The 18,800-nt window shown below is 34.5% G+C and overlaps 1 long non-coding RNA gene and 1 pseudogene across 3 annotated transcripts in view; both read right to left on the bottom strand.

Annotated features, from left to right (window-relative positions):
* Nucleotides 1–985: 985 nt before the first annotated feature.
* The window catches only part of LOC105473272 (uncharacterized), a 240,510-nt gene continuing 222,695 nt past the window's right edge, over nt 986–18,800 (bottom strand). The window contains exons 4-6 of one of the 3 annotated variants that reach the window (XR_011609007.1): nt 18,364–18,440; nt 10,811–10,928; nt 986–2,071 (exon numbers count right to left, since the gene is read on the bottom strand). This is a non-coding gene — a long non-coding RNA (uncharacterized lncRNA). Of the gene's footprint in view, nt 2,072–10,810; nt 10,929–14,577; nt 15,853–18,363; nt 18,441–18,800 lie in introns of those variants that run through there. The other 2 variants (XR_011609009.1, XR_011609008.1) reach the window with 2 other exon arrangements.
* LOC105473472 (ribosome biogenesis protein WDR12 pseudogene) lies at nt 16,855–18,353 on the bottom strand (annotated as a pseudogene).

Raw genomic sequence — 18,800 nt, 5'->3', positions numbered from 1 at the left:
ATCAGTGACAGATTGGATTAAGAAAATGTGGCACATATACACCATGGAATACTGTGCAGCCATCAAAAAGGATGAGTTTGTGTCCTTTGTAGGGACATGGATGCAGCTGGAAACCATCATTCTTAGCAATCTATCACAAGAACAGAAAACCAAACACCGCATGTTCTCACTCATAGGTGGGAACTGAACAATGAGATCACTTGGACTCAGGAAGGGGAACATCACACACAGGGGCCTGTCATGGGGAGGGGGGAGGGGGGAGGGATTGCATTGGGAGTTATACCTGATGTAAATGACAAGTTGATGGGTGCAGCACACCAACATGGCACAAGTATACATATGTAACAAACCTGCACGTTATGCACATGTACCCTACAACTTAAAGTATAATAATAAAAAATAAATTAAAAAAATAAATAAAATAAAATAAAATAAAGAATTAGTAAGACTAATGCAAAGACAAATAAAATAGGCCTTTTTATAAAAGAAACAAAAGCAAATCTCAAAATTCTACAAATATATTTAAAACATATTTGAAATTCATTAATGAAAGAAATAGCAACATATTCATTATCTTGATAGATTTTAACAACAAAATATAGCATAAAGATAAAGTCGAGTAGAATTTATTTACAAAAAATAATAATAACAAATCGTGTGTAATCAGATGACCTAAACAAATTCCAGCAGAGTTGGAAAGAGTGTAAGTTGAACTAAAACAATTGAAAAGGGATTCAAGAAGCCTAAATAACTTCAAGATATTCATATCCACAGGATTCAATAATATATACTCAAGGATACTCAAAGTGTTGTCTGCCCTATCATATCACATTAGCCAATTAGTTTTAATGGAAACTGAAAGAAGGTGAGTATTGCAAGTTAAAATGATGAAAAGAACACAGTTGAATAATTAATCACTCACATAAGTACAGAACAGCCAGCCTAATTTTACTTCTAGACATGAATAGTAAGGTGAAAGGTAAAACAACAAATAATTCAAGAAATAATTCAGGGATTATTTAAATACAAATACTAAAAATTGATATGATTTTGTCCCTTTGATTGTTCCCTTCCTCTTTAAAATTTCTGAAAAAGCTTTTTTTCTAAATTTATACTGTTAAATACTTTAAATAAGCACCATTTAAAAAAATCTCAAGTTATCTTTCATGTTTACAACTATTTCACACAGAAGTAATCGGGTATTGAGAGACTGAGAACTGATATTCTCATAAACTTTCTTAAAGTAGATTTGTTTTGCTTCAAAATTAGTTCTTATTTCATTGTATACAACTGTCTTCAAAAGGAATGTGGGTGATTCTAATTTTGTGAAAATATAATTATGTAAACTATGAAGTATGTAGAAGACCAACAGACTTATTCATTGGTCAAAGAATAAACAAACTAAAAATGAGAAGGAATAATTTCCTTTTTTAATCTTCCCTTCATTAATAAATGCTTTTCAACTACTTTAATAAGTAAAACAAGTGTATCTGAACTTCTGCAAAACTACTGCTTTTGAGAATGGAATAATTGGTATAAAAATCAACAACAAAATCATCCAGCTGGCTATTTGATATTTTTGATGACAAAAGGTAGTTTTATTGAAAGCTTTGCCTTTTTGCTAGTAACATTTTATTAGCCAAATAGAATAAAATAAATTATGTCAGTGTAAGAGTGAGATGCTTATCAAGACCACAATTTCAGAAACTAAACATGTAGGAAACATTCCATTTGCTCCAGAAACACTGTGTGTCATGGTTGTTGTAATGTATCAGTATTTATAAAACTTATCTTTTTTTCTAACACCAGCACTAAATTCCCTCTAGTTACAGTAATAGCCTGGTTGATTCCACCTTTCATCCACAAAGATTATTTTTATGTATATTTGATGGAAAATATTAAATAAGCCAATCCCTGCTCCCGCCTGAACATTTGATGTTGCTTGTGAGAGCTATGCATATATCTAGGTGATCCTGACAACTCCCAGCTTTCAAGTGACTGGATGAAAAGTCGCAGGGCACTTGGAGTCTTGAGGTTGCGGTAAGTTCAATCAAAACATGTTGAAGCAATCCTGAGTGTGAAGGTGAAAAACAGAAGACCATATAAATTACAGTGTGGACGACTTTAACCAAGTGACTCCCTTCTCTCCCGCTTTCTTAAATAAGCAGATGTCAACTATATCCAAACTCTAGAAAGAACCAATTAATATCCATACAATATCTGTTTTGTTAGTGCATGTGTGTCTGCATCAGAACATATAAACACACACACACGCAAATGCAGAATGATAAACTTTTGGAAGAGAAATAGAATAAAACCTTTATTTTCAAGCTTGTCAGAAAATCTACCTTATTAAGCAATGGCCTGTTTACAGTGTTTATATTCTAAATGTTTTCTGTTAAACACTTGCACATGATGCTCAAAAGTTATAAATTATAAATAAAATCCAGAGCAGTCTAACTGATACTCATATTTCATTTATAGTTTGGAAAATGGCCCTTTTACAGAATTGATCATTCAATGCTTAACTAATAGGCAAATACTATTTTTTTTTTCTTTTTTACTGTTAAGGAAAAATGTTTAGATGCATTAAGGCCACATGATTAAGTGGCTGTTACCAAATTCTGAAATGTATAACCTCAAAATGTATTTGTAACTGCAGATTAATGTTTGAAAATAAGACTTCTTGACTATTTTCAAAATATTTCTAAAAATCATACTTTATTATTTGCTCCCTAACACTATAATTTCCTATAGATAAGGACCAGTACTTTGAAAAGAAGATCATGAAAAGCCACATATTTTAAAAACATGAATGTTATTGTGAAAAATTACTTTGAATATTAGTGATAAAGTAAAAAAATGGTCAAAATATATTCCTGTGGCAAAAATTGATAGAGTCCACAGAATTTCCAGGCTTGCAGCATGGAGGCAAGTATTGTGCATTTCTTAAAAGCAAACTTTTCAATATTTTTCAAATTAAAATAATTTTATAAAAATGATGAATGGCAATCCAGAACTATTAAGCAAGGATCTTCTGAAAAAAAGACATGGGAATCTGTTTTTTAAAAAAATAAGTCAAGTTATTCCTCTAATTATAAAGGTTGAGAGAAACAGTCTTAAGTGATATACTGTATAAACTTCTTAGACGTAGAATATTAACATCATCCCAGAATATTTTTTTGTTACTCAGTGTTCTGTAAAGAAACAGAACCAATGGGAGCTGTTATAAATTAAAGAGAGAGAGCAAGAGAGAGAGAGAAACTGGTATTTATTATGAGCATTGGCTCATGTGGTTATAGAAGCCAAGAAATCTCAAGACCTGCCATCTTGTCTCTCCATGCTGGAGAACCAGGAAAGCCAATGTTGTAATTAAATCTGAATCCAAAGGCCTGAGAAGTAGGGATATTTTGTTGTAAGTCCTAGACTCCAAAAGCCCAAGAACCTTCAGCAGGGGTTATGATGTTGTTGGAGAGCAGAAAAATCTGGATGTCTCAGCAAAAAAAAAAAAAAAAAAAAAAAAAAAAATTAGTTTGTCCTCTGCTTTTCTGTTATATTTGGAACCTTTGTGGTTTGGACGATGTCTGCCCACATTGGTGAAGGCAATCTTCTTTACTCAATGTACCAATTCAAATGCTAATCTCTTCCAGAAATACCCTCACAGACACACCCAGAAACAATGTTTTGCCAGCTATCCCTGTTCTATCCTGGCATCTTTTAGCCTAGTCAAGTTGACACATAAAACTAACCATTACCATTTTCTAATGCCCTTTAAATTAACCCATGAACCATGTGCACAGAAGGAATGGTAATTCTTAATTTTTTCTACTAAAGATAAGTTTTCTCTACTCTATAAGATCACAAAAATTGAATCAAACAATATTATCCTTTTGTTTAAGGATTCTTTCACTCAGCATAAGTTTATAGAGATTAACCCATGGCGTTGCATGTATCAGTAGTTTGTTATATGTGGTGGTTCCATTTTATTAATATACCAACATATATTTATTCATTCTTCTATTGATAGACATGGAATGTTTCCAGTCTGAAGCTATTATGAGTAAAGCTGCTATGAACATTCTTGACAATTTTTTTGTGAACACATGTTTTCGTTTTTCTTGGGTAAATACTTAAGATTGGAATGGTAAGATCATAGGGTAGTATAGCTTTAATTTTATAAGAAACTTACAGAGATTTTTCCAAAGTGGTTGTAACATTTTATACTGCCAATAATATGAGTTCCAGTTACTCCACAATCTCCCATCATTTTTTCTTTTCTGACTTTGTTATAGATTTGATTTGCATTATTATTATTATTATTATTATTATTATTATTATTATTATTGGTGGAGTTTTGCTCCTGTTGCCCAGGCTCAAATTCAACGGCGCCATCTCGGCTCACTGCAACCTCTGCCTCCTGGGTTCAAGCGATTATCCTGCCTCAGCCTCCCAAGTAGCTGGGATTACAAGCACCCACCTCCATACCTGGCTAATTTTTGTATTTTTAGTAGACACGGGGTTTCACCATGTTGGCCAGGCTGGTTTCGAACTTCTGACCTCAGGTAATCCACCTGCCTCGGCCTCCCAACATGGATTTGTATTTTTTGGGTGAATAATGATGGTGAAAACTTTGGCACATACTTACATACTTCATCATTCAGAGATCATTTCTAGTGAATTCTCCATTTAAAATTGTGCCATTTTTATTGTTTTATTTCCTTTTATTATTGAGAGTTAATAGCTAGGCATTCTTTATTTCCTAGCAACATCCCTCTGCCCTCTCCCTGTGATAATCCTCATTATCAGTCCTCTGCCCAGTTTCCAATAGCAGCAATGCTCAGTGACAGTGCAGCTGTGAAATGACAGTTTTCCCTAGTTCTGTTTGCTTCATTACTTCCCCATTGCCTTTAAAGTTGTCTGTCTGTTTGGGGATTATTTGGTTTCTTTTGTCTTTTTTGTTTCTAAATCTAGCCTTCTTTTTCCCCCCTCAGTGGGAGCTTTGCCTAAGTAAGCTATTCCATCAAAATCAGAGGCAAAAGTCCCACCAAACAAATTTAACAAGTTAAAGAGTTTTATGCTATCTCTTCTTTCATCAGGGTTCTTCAGATAAACAAACCAATAGGATATAGATACAGGCAGAGACTTTGACATAGACATAGACATAGAGCTAAATAGATTTATCTCAGGAATAGACTCACACAATTGTGAAGGCCAATAAGTCCTAGGCTCTCTGTAAGCTGGAGAACCAGAGAACCAGTGTCATAGCCCAGTGCAAGTCTAAGGTCTCAGAGCCAGAGAAGCTGATGGCATTACTCTCACTCTGAGTCTGATACCTGAGAAACTGGGTGGCTGCTGGTGCAAGTCTTGGAGTCCAAAGGCCAGAGAATCTCTACTTCTGATGTTCAAGAGCAAGTGAAGAAGGATGTCCCAACTCCAGAAAAGAGAAGGAAACAGAGAGAGTTATTTCATCTTTTCTCTGTCTTTTTGTTCTATGTGCAACTTCAGATGGTGCCAGTCCTCACCGAGTGAGGGCAGATCTTCCTTATTCAGTCCACTGTTTCAAATGCTAATCTCTTCTAGAAACACCCTCCCAGGCACACCAAAAAATAATCTTTATCAGGAAACTGGTCATTCTTTAATCCAGTGAAGTTGACACCTAAAATTAACAATTTCACTACCCTACAAAGCACTAGATGATATGGCTGTTGCTTTCTTCTCGACTCCTTTTTCTGTTGTCCTCCCTGTGCCCTATGCTCAAACCCAACTTGCCTTCTTTTTTAATTTTGTGACTATTCCTCAGGTTTAGTCACGTATTAATGACATTTGCATTTGCTTTATGCTTCTTCTGTTTGAAAAACTCCTTTCATGGATGTTTTAATCCTGCCACATTTTCATCATTTCTATCTAAACTCAGATATCATAAATTGAGACACGGCAAGTAACTGGTCCTAATAAGGTAACTGGTCCATTGTAAGAAGTAAACTAGAAGGCACTGAAGATCTTCCAGGCTAGAAATAGTTGAACCTTATTAAACATTTGCAAAATATTTTGATAAACACTGGCCGTTACACTTTGGGGCATAGACCATGTCTTCATGAAAACTATATTATTATGAATAATATGTAATTTACATAGAAAAATTCCAGATATCCATATTGTTTACTTCTTCAAGTGTTCAATAATGTTCTAAACACAGAGATACAATTGGTATAATTGCAACCTCTTCAAAAGCGTAAAGATAAGGTAATAACTTTGCTAAAAAAAGCTCTCAACCTGTGGCAAGTTGACTGTGAAAACATGATAATATTCCTCTTGTCCAAGTTAGTAAAGCTGAAGCCCCAACCTAAAGTTAGTATAAATAAAGGTAAAGAGTAAGACATTGTCATTCACATGGTAGAAAGTGAAATTTTAAAGGATGACAGACAGAAGTCGCTCCCGAAACTATTTTTTTCAAATATTTATTTGTAACCCTCCTTCTGGGTCTCCAAATACATTTCTTAGAGTATTTGATATTGCTCCACAGCTCCCTGAATCTCCCATATAAATTATTCAGCATTTTGTTTCTCTGTGCATCAGTTTTGATAGTTTATATTGCTATATCATCAAACTCACTGGTCATTCCTGTACCATTTCTAAATTGCTGTTAACTTCGTCCTAAGTCATAGATTATGTTTTCTATTTTTTTTTTTAATTTTAGTAAATTTTTAGTTTATGTTGGGTCTTGTATGATTTTTCTTATGGCTGAGACATAAGTTATCTGCGAATAAGCTTGACTTTCTTGAGGCTTGTGTGTAAGCTTTGTTGCAGGAGATCTGTTATAGTCTTTATTGCTAGTTTATCATTCCACTGAAGCCTGACTTTTCTTGAAATTATTTTTCAAGTGTCTTCTTCAGGGGTAGTGCCTGCTTGATGTCTCTAAAATTTTGTTTATTTGCATAGATTTGTCTTTCCCCTTCAGTATAGATACCTTGGAAGGATATTGCATAATTTGGTTATGGCCATATCCTTTCCATCATCTGTGAATATTAGTTAATAATCATCAAGTTTGTAATGCCAGACTAATATTTTATACTTTATAAGTACTAATAGTTATTTGTTGTGCCTGAAAGCACATAATTTATTTTTTTCTCTTTATAGTTATGCTTCACTGATTTGACCAGAATATGCTAGAGTTCTTGTTTTGTTTTATGCAGTTTGGTTGGGGAGGAGTTTATTAGTTTTGTTTCCTTATTATTTATCCATGCTGAATTTTCCAAGCTCTTTTGGTCTTAGATTTAGTCTCTTGAAATCATAGAAACTTTACTCAATTATTTTTAAGCGCTGATCTTCTTTCATTTTTTCTGTCTTCTCCTTAAATCCTAGAGGCACTAGCTACTCTAGATATGTGTTCTTTTCTGCAACATTTTCTTTTTATTGAATGAAATTGCCTAGGAACTTGTACCATTGCATGTGATGAAAACATAAAATAAAATATTCAATGCGAGTACATTCATAAAAAGGTCAAAGATACATTAATAGCTGGGAGCATTGGCTCATACTTGTAATCCCAGCTACTCAGGAGGCTGAGGTGGGAATATGCCTTGAGCACAGGATTTTGAGGCTGCAGAGAACTATAATGGCACCACTACACTCCAGCCTGAGTGATAGAGTGAGACCCTGTCTCTAAATAAATAAATAAATAACCCTGTTACAGAAACGTACAAACAGGCAGTAAAACTAGAATAAAAACAAAAAAGTAATTACCATCAAAGCCATCATACGTGTTATTTGTAGATCTTTCGGGCACACATATTGGTGGTAAAAATACAAAGAAAAGTAAAAGCCAATTACCATAAAAGTTAGAAGGGTTGTTACTCCTGAGAGAGGATATGTGTTTAGACAAGAAATCATGAGGGATTTCTGGAGAGGTGCAATTTTCTTTCCAACCTAGATGGTGATTACATGGCATTGATTTCAGTTATGCGATATGTTGCATTATACAATTGTATGCACTGTTGTGTGTCTGTGTGTATATATAGATAGATAGATATAGATATAGATATTATTTTTCACACTCTTAAAAAGGGAAATAAGCAGATATATTTATTTTCAATAAGAAATCCAGAGTTCAAAAAGCAGACTTGAAATCTGTAATACTTCTAAAGTAACATTTATATAATTAATAAATGGAAGACCACTTGGTTAAACAGAAGTAAACAAAGGGTTTATTAGCAGTGTCATTTGGCTATAAACTTGAAAATTAGGCATGGAATAGTCTACATTAATGTGAATTACATTTTCCCTTATGTATGTACAATCTAAAATTTTATGTGAAATGAGAGATAGTGGTGTGGCTTACCATCCAGTCTAAATACTTAACATTACTGCCAACCCGATATAATAAATATATTCAGACCAAGTTGATACACTAAAAATGTGAATTATAACCAATTATAAGGGCCCAGTAAAATCATAGGAGAGATAGATGAAGTGACACAATATTATATGTTTTACTTTTGCATCTCTTTCAATAGTTTATTATTCAGACAAATCATAATCCCAGAAAGATTATACTCTCTTGGTGGTTAACTTCAACAGTGCAAGTAAAATATTTTAGTTCTTCAAGGACTAAGTTATACATCTCAAAAGATGCTAGTCACTATCTAGATTTCTCTAATTCCCTAGGCATTCTTAACTCTTTCACTTGCCTATTATGGAATTTTTAAAATTTAAATTTTCTTTTATATATCTGTTGCCATTCTCGCTTGCTCAGTTGCTCACTCACTATAGAGTTTAAGTAAACCAAGACCAGGAGAAATTATACTGAATCTTTCTTTTGGTGTTGTTGTAAGATTTTCTCACAATCTTTTTTGCTGCTATAATTTCCGTTATATATATATTTTTTCTCACTGAATTCTTCTGTCACAACCTATCCTTTTTCATAGTTCATACATTTCCAATTATGGCAAAAAGGTATGTAAGGACTTCCCAATACCTCCCAAGAGTTGTCTGACAACTCTTTCTACACCATTTATGGTATTTAAAAATCCCTTTCCCTTCTGGATTTTGATCTCGCTTTGATGGATTTGTGCTAAGCAACTTCTCTTTCCACTGGACATTTTCTTTCATTTGAAGCTTGATTTAGGGGGATATATAGTCACTCCAACTTTACATAGAAAAACTCTTAAGTGATATCTCCCTTTTAATATGAGGACATTATATATTTCCACTGCATTATACAGAACTACCTTGAAGGACAGGAGGAATTTCTCTTTTCATAGACTCAGTCCATCATTCCAGAATTCTAATTGTGTGATGCAGATTACCTGAGGCTATTTTTTCAGTATCTTTCCATTCCTTAGGTGATAGCAGTCATATCAGTTTGGGTCAGTTTGATTTCACCTAAGGGCTAGAAGGCCAATTTGTATTATTTAAATGTGCTAGCTGCTTAGTTGTCTAGCCTAGACATAAGCCTGGTCCAGGGACAGCTAGACACAGTTGAATGGAGATGGTAACACACAGAAATGTGACTTTAGTATTGAGGAATGACAGAGACCCTGGCTTTTCTGAAAAACATGGATTCTTATGGACATGTAAATAAAAACTTGCTATTAAAAAATGAAGTTTTAAGAAATCATTCTAAATATTTCTACTGTATACATTTTAAGTTGCCTTATTTTAAACTTTGAGTACCATTACTCTTTCTCAGCTATTAATTGCTAAATGTTATATCTTGAAATTGATAATATAAATTGGGTAAGTAATATGTAGGGCACAAGACATGGGAGCTTAAATGGCTAAGTATAATTTGTTTTTCAGCTTTGTGTTTTTAGGTTTGGGTTCCTATAAAATTTAATTTTGATATTAAAACCAAAGTTTTACAACCAAAGTAAAGAATACCCAGTTTTCACAGTAATCATTTTTTTATGGTTTTTCTATTTTGCTTTTTCCCCAGTGAAAATAAAATTTTGTGCGATATTCTGAAAGAGATAAATCAAACATTATGCAATATGTGGTAGTCTGTGGTTTCTGAGGGAAATTAATAACATCTGCAATTGGGAACTTTGTTGAAACCAAATCTCAAATAAATGGCACCTCAAATGCTATTATTGACTGGGAACATTACTGTCTAAATAAAAATGAAAATCCATGTTTCAGGCTGTTATTATTTCCTTGCTTCAAGTTAATTTCCTCTACACCACCTTTCCCACTGGTGACAGCCACTAGAATTTTCTCTAACCACACACGTATTACTGTTCAGATGCTACAAATAGCACAAAACATATCCACACTGGAAAAACCCGGAATGTAGCTGTATTTTCATTGTAGGTTCAAAGTACTTTTTTAGAAAATGATAAGCAGATACAGAAGTTAGCCCCAGTAGCATTCCAGCACCCTTAAATATAGTATTTTAATATAAATATCTATAATAATTTTGTCCTATTTAGTAATTAGGTCTCATTTGCATGTCCAAATAATACTGTGAGAAGAATAGGTTGTAAAATAATAATTATGTGAAATATCAACTATAAAATTACTGAAGGACACATTTTGAAACTATTCGGAGTATGCTGACATAGGATAATTCTTAGTTATTACATCAAGAATCAGACTAGTTTCTGGGTTCTCGGGTATTCATGTATTCATGAAAAAACATTCCATTTTATCAGGTTTCTTGTCCTATTCTTGAATAATTCTATTTTACGTTCTATTTTAACTGCAAAAATCCACACATTTTTCAGATTAAGAACTTAGAGCTTTTTAGAAGTTAAGCGAATTTCATAGTGACAAATAACTCATTGAAAGAGCCAAGATTACAAATCTGGTCTACCTGATTCCACAGTCCATGATTTTTCATTCTTCCTTACTATTCTCCATTATTCTCATCAATATCCTACAGGCAGATAGTCCTCATTCCCAACAGTTAGGAAAAGCACACTCATGGTGTCCTGGAAAATGCAATGAAATCAGTTAAAAGTTGTAGGCAATGGTATCAGGTAGAAGGCACCATAAAAGTTGAGCTAGAGGCAAGGGGGTTCTAAAATAGAGAAACACCCATAATCATGACAAGAGAGGAACAGATACAATTGATGTATATTTAAAATATATAGGACATAACTCTTTTGATGTTAAGTATGGAGAAGATGTAGGTTGCATCATTTCCTATGACTTTTGAAGCTCTAATCAAAATATGAGTTAGGGCAATAGATTTACCATTTAGAAATTTAGAATTTGGAAGCCATGAGACTAAGTCTGTTAACTTTTCAGATTCAGCAGTAAATTAAAAAAACAAAATGATTCAGGCACACAGAAAGGAACGGACATCTAATGATGGAAAGAACTTCTGGTCCATGATAAATAGAAATATCCATCCTAATGGCTTTCAAGTTCCCACTTGCACTCTATGGGAGGCCTGGATATATCTTGATCTGTCTATGGGTGTCTGTGGGACCAGAGTGGCACATTAAAAAAACACTAGCTTGAGCTTATTTGAGTAAGTTTTTGTTTCTTGTAACAACAACAACAACAATCCAAACCAAACAAAAATCTCCTTTTAACTGAGAAGAAAAATAAATTGTTGTGGAATGTCTGCATTAACCGTGATAGACATATACAGGGGTTAAAGGCATAAAGAATTAAAAGCCAGTAAGAGAAATTGTAGACAATAGGGTACTTTAGGCATATATACACAACTATTTTCCAGAAATCTACTGTGATGATCCTAACTCATTGATGAAATAAGAGATTGTGTATCCATATGTCAGAAATTTTAAGGAAATTTATCGATAAATCAAGTTCAAATTAAATCAAACAGAAGGAAAGGCTGCTTCCAAATAACATAGTAAAGAAAAGTAATTTGTTTTAAATAGGATAATTTCATTGATGTTATCTTAGATTTCAGTTTTTATCTTATTAATATAATCAAAGATAAAAATCCATCTAGAAAAAAAGAAATGAAAAATTTATAAATCCGTGATTATATACAGTTATGCTAAGTACTATGAAAAATCTAGTTGAAATAAATAGCATTCTTATTAAAAATAAATTATCAGCTTGGCTTTAGATTTAGAAGAAAAAATCACAGTCAAGAAAAAAATTGAGAAGCATTTTTAGGTGAAAATGGCTCCAGTCTTGCCAATTTTTTTTTTTTTTTTTTTTTTTTTTTTTGAGAACCTGCTTTCAAACAGATAAGGAATAAAAATCCCACTGTTGGGTACTAATCTAAAGATAATTATCTATCTATGTACCTACCTACATATCTATCTAAACATAGTGTATATATATGTAAGCTTATATATATGCTTAAGTGTAATAAAATTTAAAAAATTCTTTGAAATGTAAAATAAATATGACATAATTAGGGTCAATCTCTGGAATGTAAAATATATTGACATAATTAGGTTTAACCTTTTGGGTTAAATCCTTTGCTGTATTTACAAAGCAAATTTTATGTTAACTTAACCATAAACAAAAGCCTATAATATCACATTATTCCTTACTTTAAGGAAGAGGTAAGGATTCTGCAAGTTAAAAAAGAAATAATGTTTTTCTTCATCTTATACCATACGAAATATATATATGTGTGTATTGATTTTCTTCCATGGTTTCCATCTCATAACCCCCATAGTCCTTGTTATTTACTAAGTGACTAAAATGATATCTTTTGTTAAAGTATCTTTTGTCTTTGATTCCTGAAGCAACTTTGGAACAGACTCTTAGCGATAAAGGTAAAAGTCTCTGGTTATAATGTTGGGGTACTTTAGGCCTTAGAAACAAGACTCAGAAAACAGAATCTCTCTGACCTTCTCCTGCCCTCCTTTCACCTGCTCCTTTTTCTAGCCAAGGCTGTCCATAGAAGCTTAAAATATATTCTTCCCTTGCCTTTATGTCTTGGAGCTGGCCATCAAGATATTCTCTGACCCACCTTGCCTGATTGTAAGTCATAGACTAATTTCAGAAGGGGTTCTGCTCCATACTCAGAAGGAAAGAATGTTGTACAGAGATACCAAGAAGAATCTGAACAGGCAGACCTTGCTGGGTTTTCCCACTCAGTCTACTAGTATTAGATCACACCCTTTTTGTCCAATCACATTTCTACATGGTTGTCCATGCTTCAATCATGCCTATACAATGAAGTCTCAAGAAAAGGGCCAAGAGGAGGGGCTACGGTGACCTTCTGGATAGCTGAACTGACAGAGGCTTACAGGAAGGTGAAGAGGAATTCATTCATGTGTCGGCAGGGCACACCCCAACTCCATGGAAACTGAAGCTCCTGTGCTCAAGATCCTTCCAGATCTCACCCTACGTATTTCTTTGCTTCCCTTTTTGTGAGCTACTATAGCAAATTAACGGAACCTGACAAAGAGGTTGTGGAAACCAAACTTGAAGCTGAGCCAGTTGGTCTGAAGTTCTGGAAGCCTGGATTTGTGACTAGTGTCTGACATGTGGGCTGTCTTGTGGCTCTGAGTCCTCAATCTGTGGGATGTGATGCTATCTCAGGTTAGAGAGTCTCAGAATTGAATTGGAGTAGAAGACACCTGGCTGGTCTCTGCTACAAAATTAATTGCTTCCTGGTGGAAAAAATCCCCACACATGTGGTGTCAGAAGCATGCTGTGAGAGTATAATGGGAGAAACTGAGTTTGTTTTTTTCCACTTAAACCATTCATGTTTTTAATTCTGTCTTAACCTAAGTCATATTCATTCAACAATGTATGACTCCTATGTCAGGTATTCCCTGGTCATAATGTTCTCTAGCCCTTTGATTTGAAATTCTGACTTACATAGCATGCACACCTTTCTCAGAACACTTAAAACATCTATAGAGACATTAGGTAGGCGGAATAAATTGTTACCAGGAAGGAAGGCAGGAAGAAGAGACAGGAAATAAACTGTTGTATTCTATTGAGTACAAGGCACTGTGATGGTTACTTTATCTTTAATTCCTAATAACTCCAAGTAGTAATTGTCCTGATTTGGCAAATTGGAAAACAGGATCAGGCATGGTGATTCTGACTTTACACCCCAAGTTCTCCTCAAGCAAACTAGGGCATGCTGTGCTAGTACTGTCAATATTACAGCAGTGAATTCAAAGTCAAGTGAAAAAATCTCGGCTACAACAATCAAAGGTATTAGAAGATAGTGGTTAAGAACACAGGCTCCAACATGAGGTGTCCTAGGTTCAAATCCAGGTCTGAGATATATTAAGTTTATGACCTTGGGCAATTTATGTAACTTCTCCATGCTACAGATAGTTCATCTGTAACAATGGGATAATAAATTCTGCTTCCTAATTTATTATAATTATTCAGTCAGTTAATATGTATAAAATATCTAGGTGAGTGTTTGGTTCACAATAAGAGCTTTATAGATTCGCTAATAATGTTGCTGCTTAAAATTAAACCCTAGAACTATAAAGCATCTTTCTGTGCATCTTCTACAAACAGGACATTGTGCATTCCTAGCAATCCTTTTTCATCTTAATCCTTCAGTCTAAGAATTTACTATCCTAAGTAGAGTAGAATTTTCTGCAATTTTCCTTTTCAGTATTTATGTCTTTTCTCTCTTTTTTTTTTTTTTAGCTTTTAAGTTCAGGGGTGCATGAGCAGGATGTGCAGGCTTGTTACATAGGTAAATGTGGGGGTTTGTTATACAGATTATTTCATCACCAGGTATTAAACCTGTATCCATTAGTTATTTTTTCTGATCCTCTCCCTTCTCCCACCTCCCACCCTGATAGACTCCAGTGTGTGTTTTTCCCTCTACGTGCCTATGTGTTCTCATTATTTAGCTCTTTTCTCTAACTTAAAGTAATTTATCCCTGTGATGCTTAATTTTATGTGTCAACTTGGCTGGGTCACATTACACAGACATTTGGTCCAACTTTATTCTCGATATTTATGTGAGGTGCTTTTGGATGGGATTTACATTTAAATTATTGGACTTTGAGTAAAGCAGATTACCTTACATAATGTGAGTTGGTTTCATCTAATTAGCTGAAAGCTTAATAGAAAAAAAGGCTTGATAAATCCTATTCTATCACCACCCCAAACTCCAGCAAGAGGAAATTTTCCAGCAGACTGTCATCAAACTTCATCTGCTCTTGCTGATTTCTGCAATAAACTGTCTTCAGACTCAAACTGCAACCTCAGCTCTTTCCTGTGTCTTTGTCTGCTGGCCACTTTGTAGATTTTGGACTTGCCTGCCTCTAGAATTGGGTGAGCCAATTATTTAGAATGAATAAATATATTTCTATATGAACACACATTCTATTGGTTCTGTTTCTCTGGATAAACCTAGTACATCTTGGTTTTGCATTTTCTGACTCTAATTTTTCTCAAACTTTCCCCTCATATCTTTGGTAATTTGGGATTTTCTCCTGCCCAGTAAAATCAATGAAGAAGAAAAAGGCCATCTGCTCTTTCCTGCCAACTTGGATAGGAACATTACAAAATTCACAAAATAAAGGGCATTTTATCCAACCAATTCTCTTGATTTGGGAAAGGAAAGAATCCATAAGTTTCTTTCTACCTTTCCATTCTTTTCAAATGAAACTAGTAATGTTTATCATGGTTTTTTTTTTTTTTTAATGCTAAGAATATTTTTGATAAATTGAGTTAGAAGACCAAGCAATCTTCCAGAGTATTTTCCCTTTTGGAAGTAGCATTGGCATGAATGAGTCTGAAGAAAGGGAACCATCATAAACAGTCTCACATGGGCTCACATAGGAGCTACTTCCTTATCTTTTCCCCATTTAAAATCCATAAACTCTTTGGAACGAAACCCTTTTGTCCACAACATTCCCAGAGCACGTACACATTAAATCCTGAAGTTTTGTATAGTTGTCTGGTACTGGAATTAACTTCAAGGGACATCTAGAAAAAAAAAAAATGCTAGACAATATCAGCATAGTATCAGATAATAATAATTTAAAAAGCAAAACAAAATACTATGTTAAAAAACAAAACAAAACTGTTGAAAACAGCCAGGACAAAACATTGCAGATAGCTACAGTGCTGTGAAGAAAAAACAAATGCTAGACAATATCAGTATAGTATCAGATAATAAAAAAACAAAGCAAAACAAAATGTAATGTTAAAAAAAACAAAAACAAAAAAAACTGTTGAAAACAGCCAGGACAAAACACTGCAAACAGCTATATAGTGCAATGTTAAGAATGTGGGATCTGGAGACAGGTACTACAACTTTACCACTCACACTTTTTTTTTTTTTTTTTTTTTTTTTTTTTTTTGAGACGGAGTCTCGCTCTGTCGCCCAGGCTGGAGTGCAGTGGCCGGATCTCAGCTCACTGCAAGCTCCGCCTCCCAGGTTTACGCCATTCTCCTGCCTCAGCCTCCTAAGTAGCTGGGACTACAGGCGCCTCGCCCGGCTAGTTTTTTGTATTTTTTAGTAGAGACGGGGTTTCACCATGTTAGCCAGGATGGTCTCTCGATCTCCTGACCTCGTGATCCGCCCGCCCGTCTCGGCCTCCCAAAGTGCTGGGATTACAGGCTTGAGCCACCGCGCCTGGCCTCACACTTTCTTAAAAATTAAGGTTTATGTTTTTTATTTTGTATTTTGTAATGTACCCTTTTATGGAACTTCAAAAGAAAATCTTAATTCAAATTAATACCTTTAAAAAGAAATAAAAACTCAGTTTATTTTCAAGAGTGTGTATAGGGTAGTAAATGCAGGCCACATTTTATATTTTCTAAACATCAACTATTCTATTATAAAATAAAAAAGTGGTATGTTAACTATTATAAAGGGTGAAACTATTATATAAACTTTAATCTAAAAGGCTGCTTTCTGAATCTGCATCAATGTAATTTCATGATTCTTTACCAATATTTATAGAAAGAAACTCTATGATCAAATTATAATTCACCTTCATGCCCCACATGGGAAGTGATAGCTGAATATATGTAGGAATATAATTCATTGTCTGCTCTTCCACTGAGGAGTAGCCCTGTGTTTGTCCAGTCTACATTCAGAATTTTGTCTTCATGAGCAGCTAGATCATAGAATGGAGCCTTAAAACTTCTTGTATTCTGCAGCTTGACAATGTCACCTAAATATACTGAAATCAGCTGCTGTTCCTGAATAGAAGACCATTTTACGGATGTCACCCAGTATGTGAAATTGGGGGAAACAACAGCAAAAAAACTATCTTTAGTTTAGGGATCCCAGTTTTATATGTGTGTCTGTGCTTCCAGATGCTAAACATTTACAAAGTAGAGAATAGAATATACCATACTTTATTTCCTGACAAAGTTGGGTTAAGACTGCTGAATTCAACATCCCACACTCTAATTGTGTGGTCCCAAGATGCACTGCAGATTCTTTCAACATTTGACCACAGAACCAAGGAAATTGCTTCCTTGTGGCCAGAGAGGGTTAGCAAAAGAGTCCTTGTTAGTCCCAATTGCTCTGTTTTCTGTTTCTTTCTCAATTTGTGGATTCCCCCATTTCATCTTCTTTATCTATAGGGACTGTAAACTAGATATTTAATATTTTATCTCATCAACCACTGCAAAATATAGTTTCTGAGCTATCAACAGCTATATAATCTACATTTCCAGCATGATCTCTGCAGCAGTGTAGGGCTTTCCCTGTTTCTCATTAAATTCTACTCCAATAAGATAATACTCTAATCAATGGAATAATTCAGTAATAAGCAAGACATACTGTCTTTTTTCACCCAGGCCACATTTTTCACAGCATCTCTATGTCTCACAACCATCATTACGGAGTTCTCTTCCAAAGATCAGAACCCAGAAGTCTTATCATAAGAACCAGTCAAGTTACATTCCTCTGACCCTTTAATTGAACTGCTCCGGTCATCATAGAATACGCATTGCTCTGGCTGGTGGGCAGTGTACTTCTCCACATACTCTAGTTCCAGAATCTCTTCTAATGAGATGATCTCCAGGTCCACGTGTTTGACCAAGGAAATTAGCAGAAACTGGCCCTCAGTAAGGAAATCAACTCCACATGTGTGTAGAACTCATATTTTTCCTTCAGCAGTTTATTCATGATGTTACTAAGGTCAGCTACGTCAGAGGCAGCAGAGATTGAGAAGAGAACATCATCTGTGATATATTTCTTGTTATCACTGTAGAAGCGTGTTTGGAATGGAGACATGGCAGGGAGTACACACAAGACTTGCCCACAGAAACATAGGGGTTGATATTCAGAGAACAAGAGCTCTGGTCTCTTAGGATTAAAAAATGGCAGCTCAAAATTAGACTGAATATGTAACTGAGAAGCTCCATTTGAAAGCTGGCTTCCACTTTGTTTCCTTGTATCTCTTCCTATATTTTTAATTAATTATAGAATCACATATATTTGATTTTACAAAAGTAATATAGACAGATTTAATGTACCTTAGTTTTCCCCAGTGGTAATGTCCTGCAAAACTGTAGCACCATATCACAATCAGGATATTGAATTGATGTTGATACTGTGAAGATATAGAACATTTTCATCACCACAAAGAACTCTAATGGCTGCCATTTGTAGCCGCATTCACTTTCCTCTCACACTCCCAACTCTACTCTCACCATTCCTAATACCTGACAACTATGAACCTGTTTTCCATTTCTATAATTTTGTCATTTCAAGATTGTTATATAATTGAAATTATACAGTCTGCCCCTTTCGGAATGGGCTTTCCTTACTCTGCATAATTATCCAAAGATTCCTCCAGGATACTGTGTGTATTAATAGAGATTTTTTCTTACTATTTCTGAGTACTATTCCATGTATGGGTGTACTAGTTCATTTAGTCAATCACTCATTGGAGATCATTCCAATTATTTGT

This window comes from Macaca nemestrina, chromosome 10 (genome assembly GCF_043159975.1).
Source record: "Macaca nemestrina isolate mMacNem1 chromosome 10, mMacNem.hap1, whole genome shotgun sequence".
Lineage (NCBI taxonomy): Eukaryota > Metazoa > Chordata > Mammalia > Primates > Cercopithecidae > Macaca > Macaca nemestrina.
Note: the sequence above shows the minus strand (reverse complement) of the source record. Positions and strands in the feature narration are given on the sequence as shown.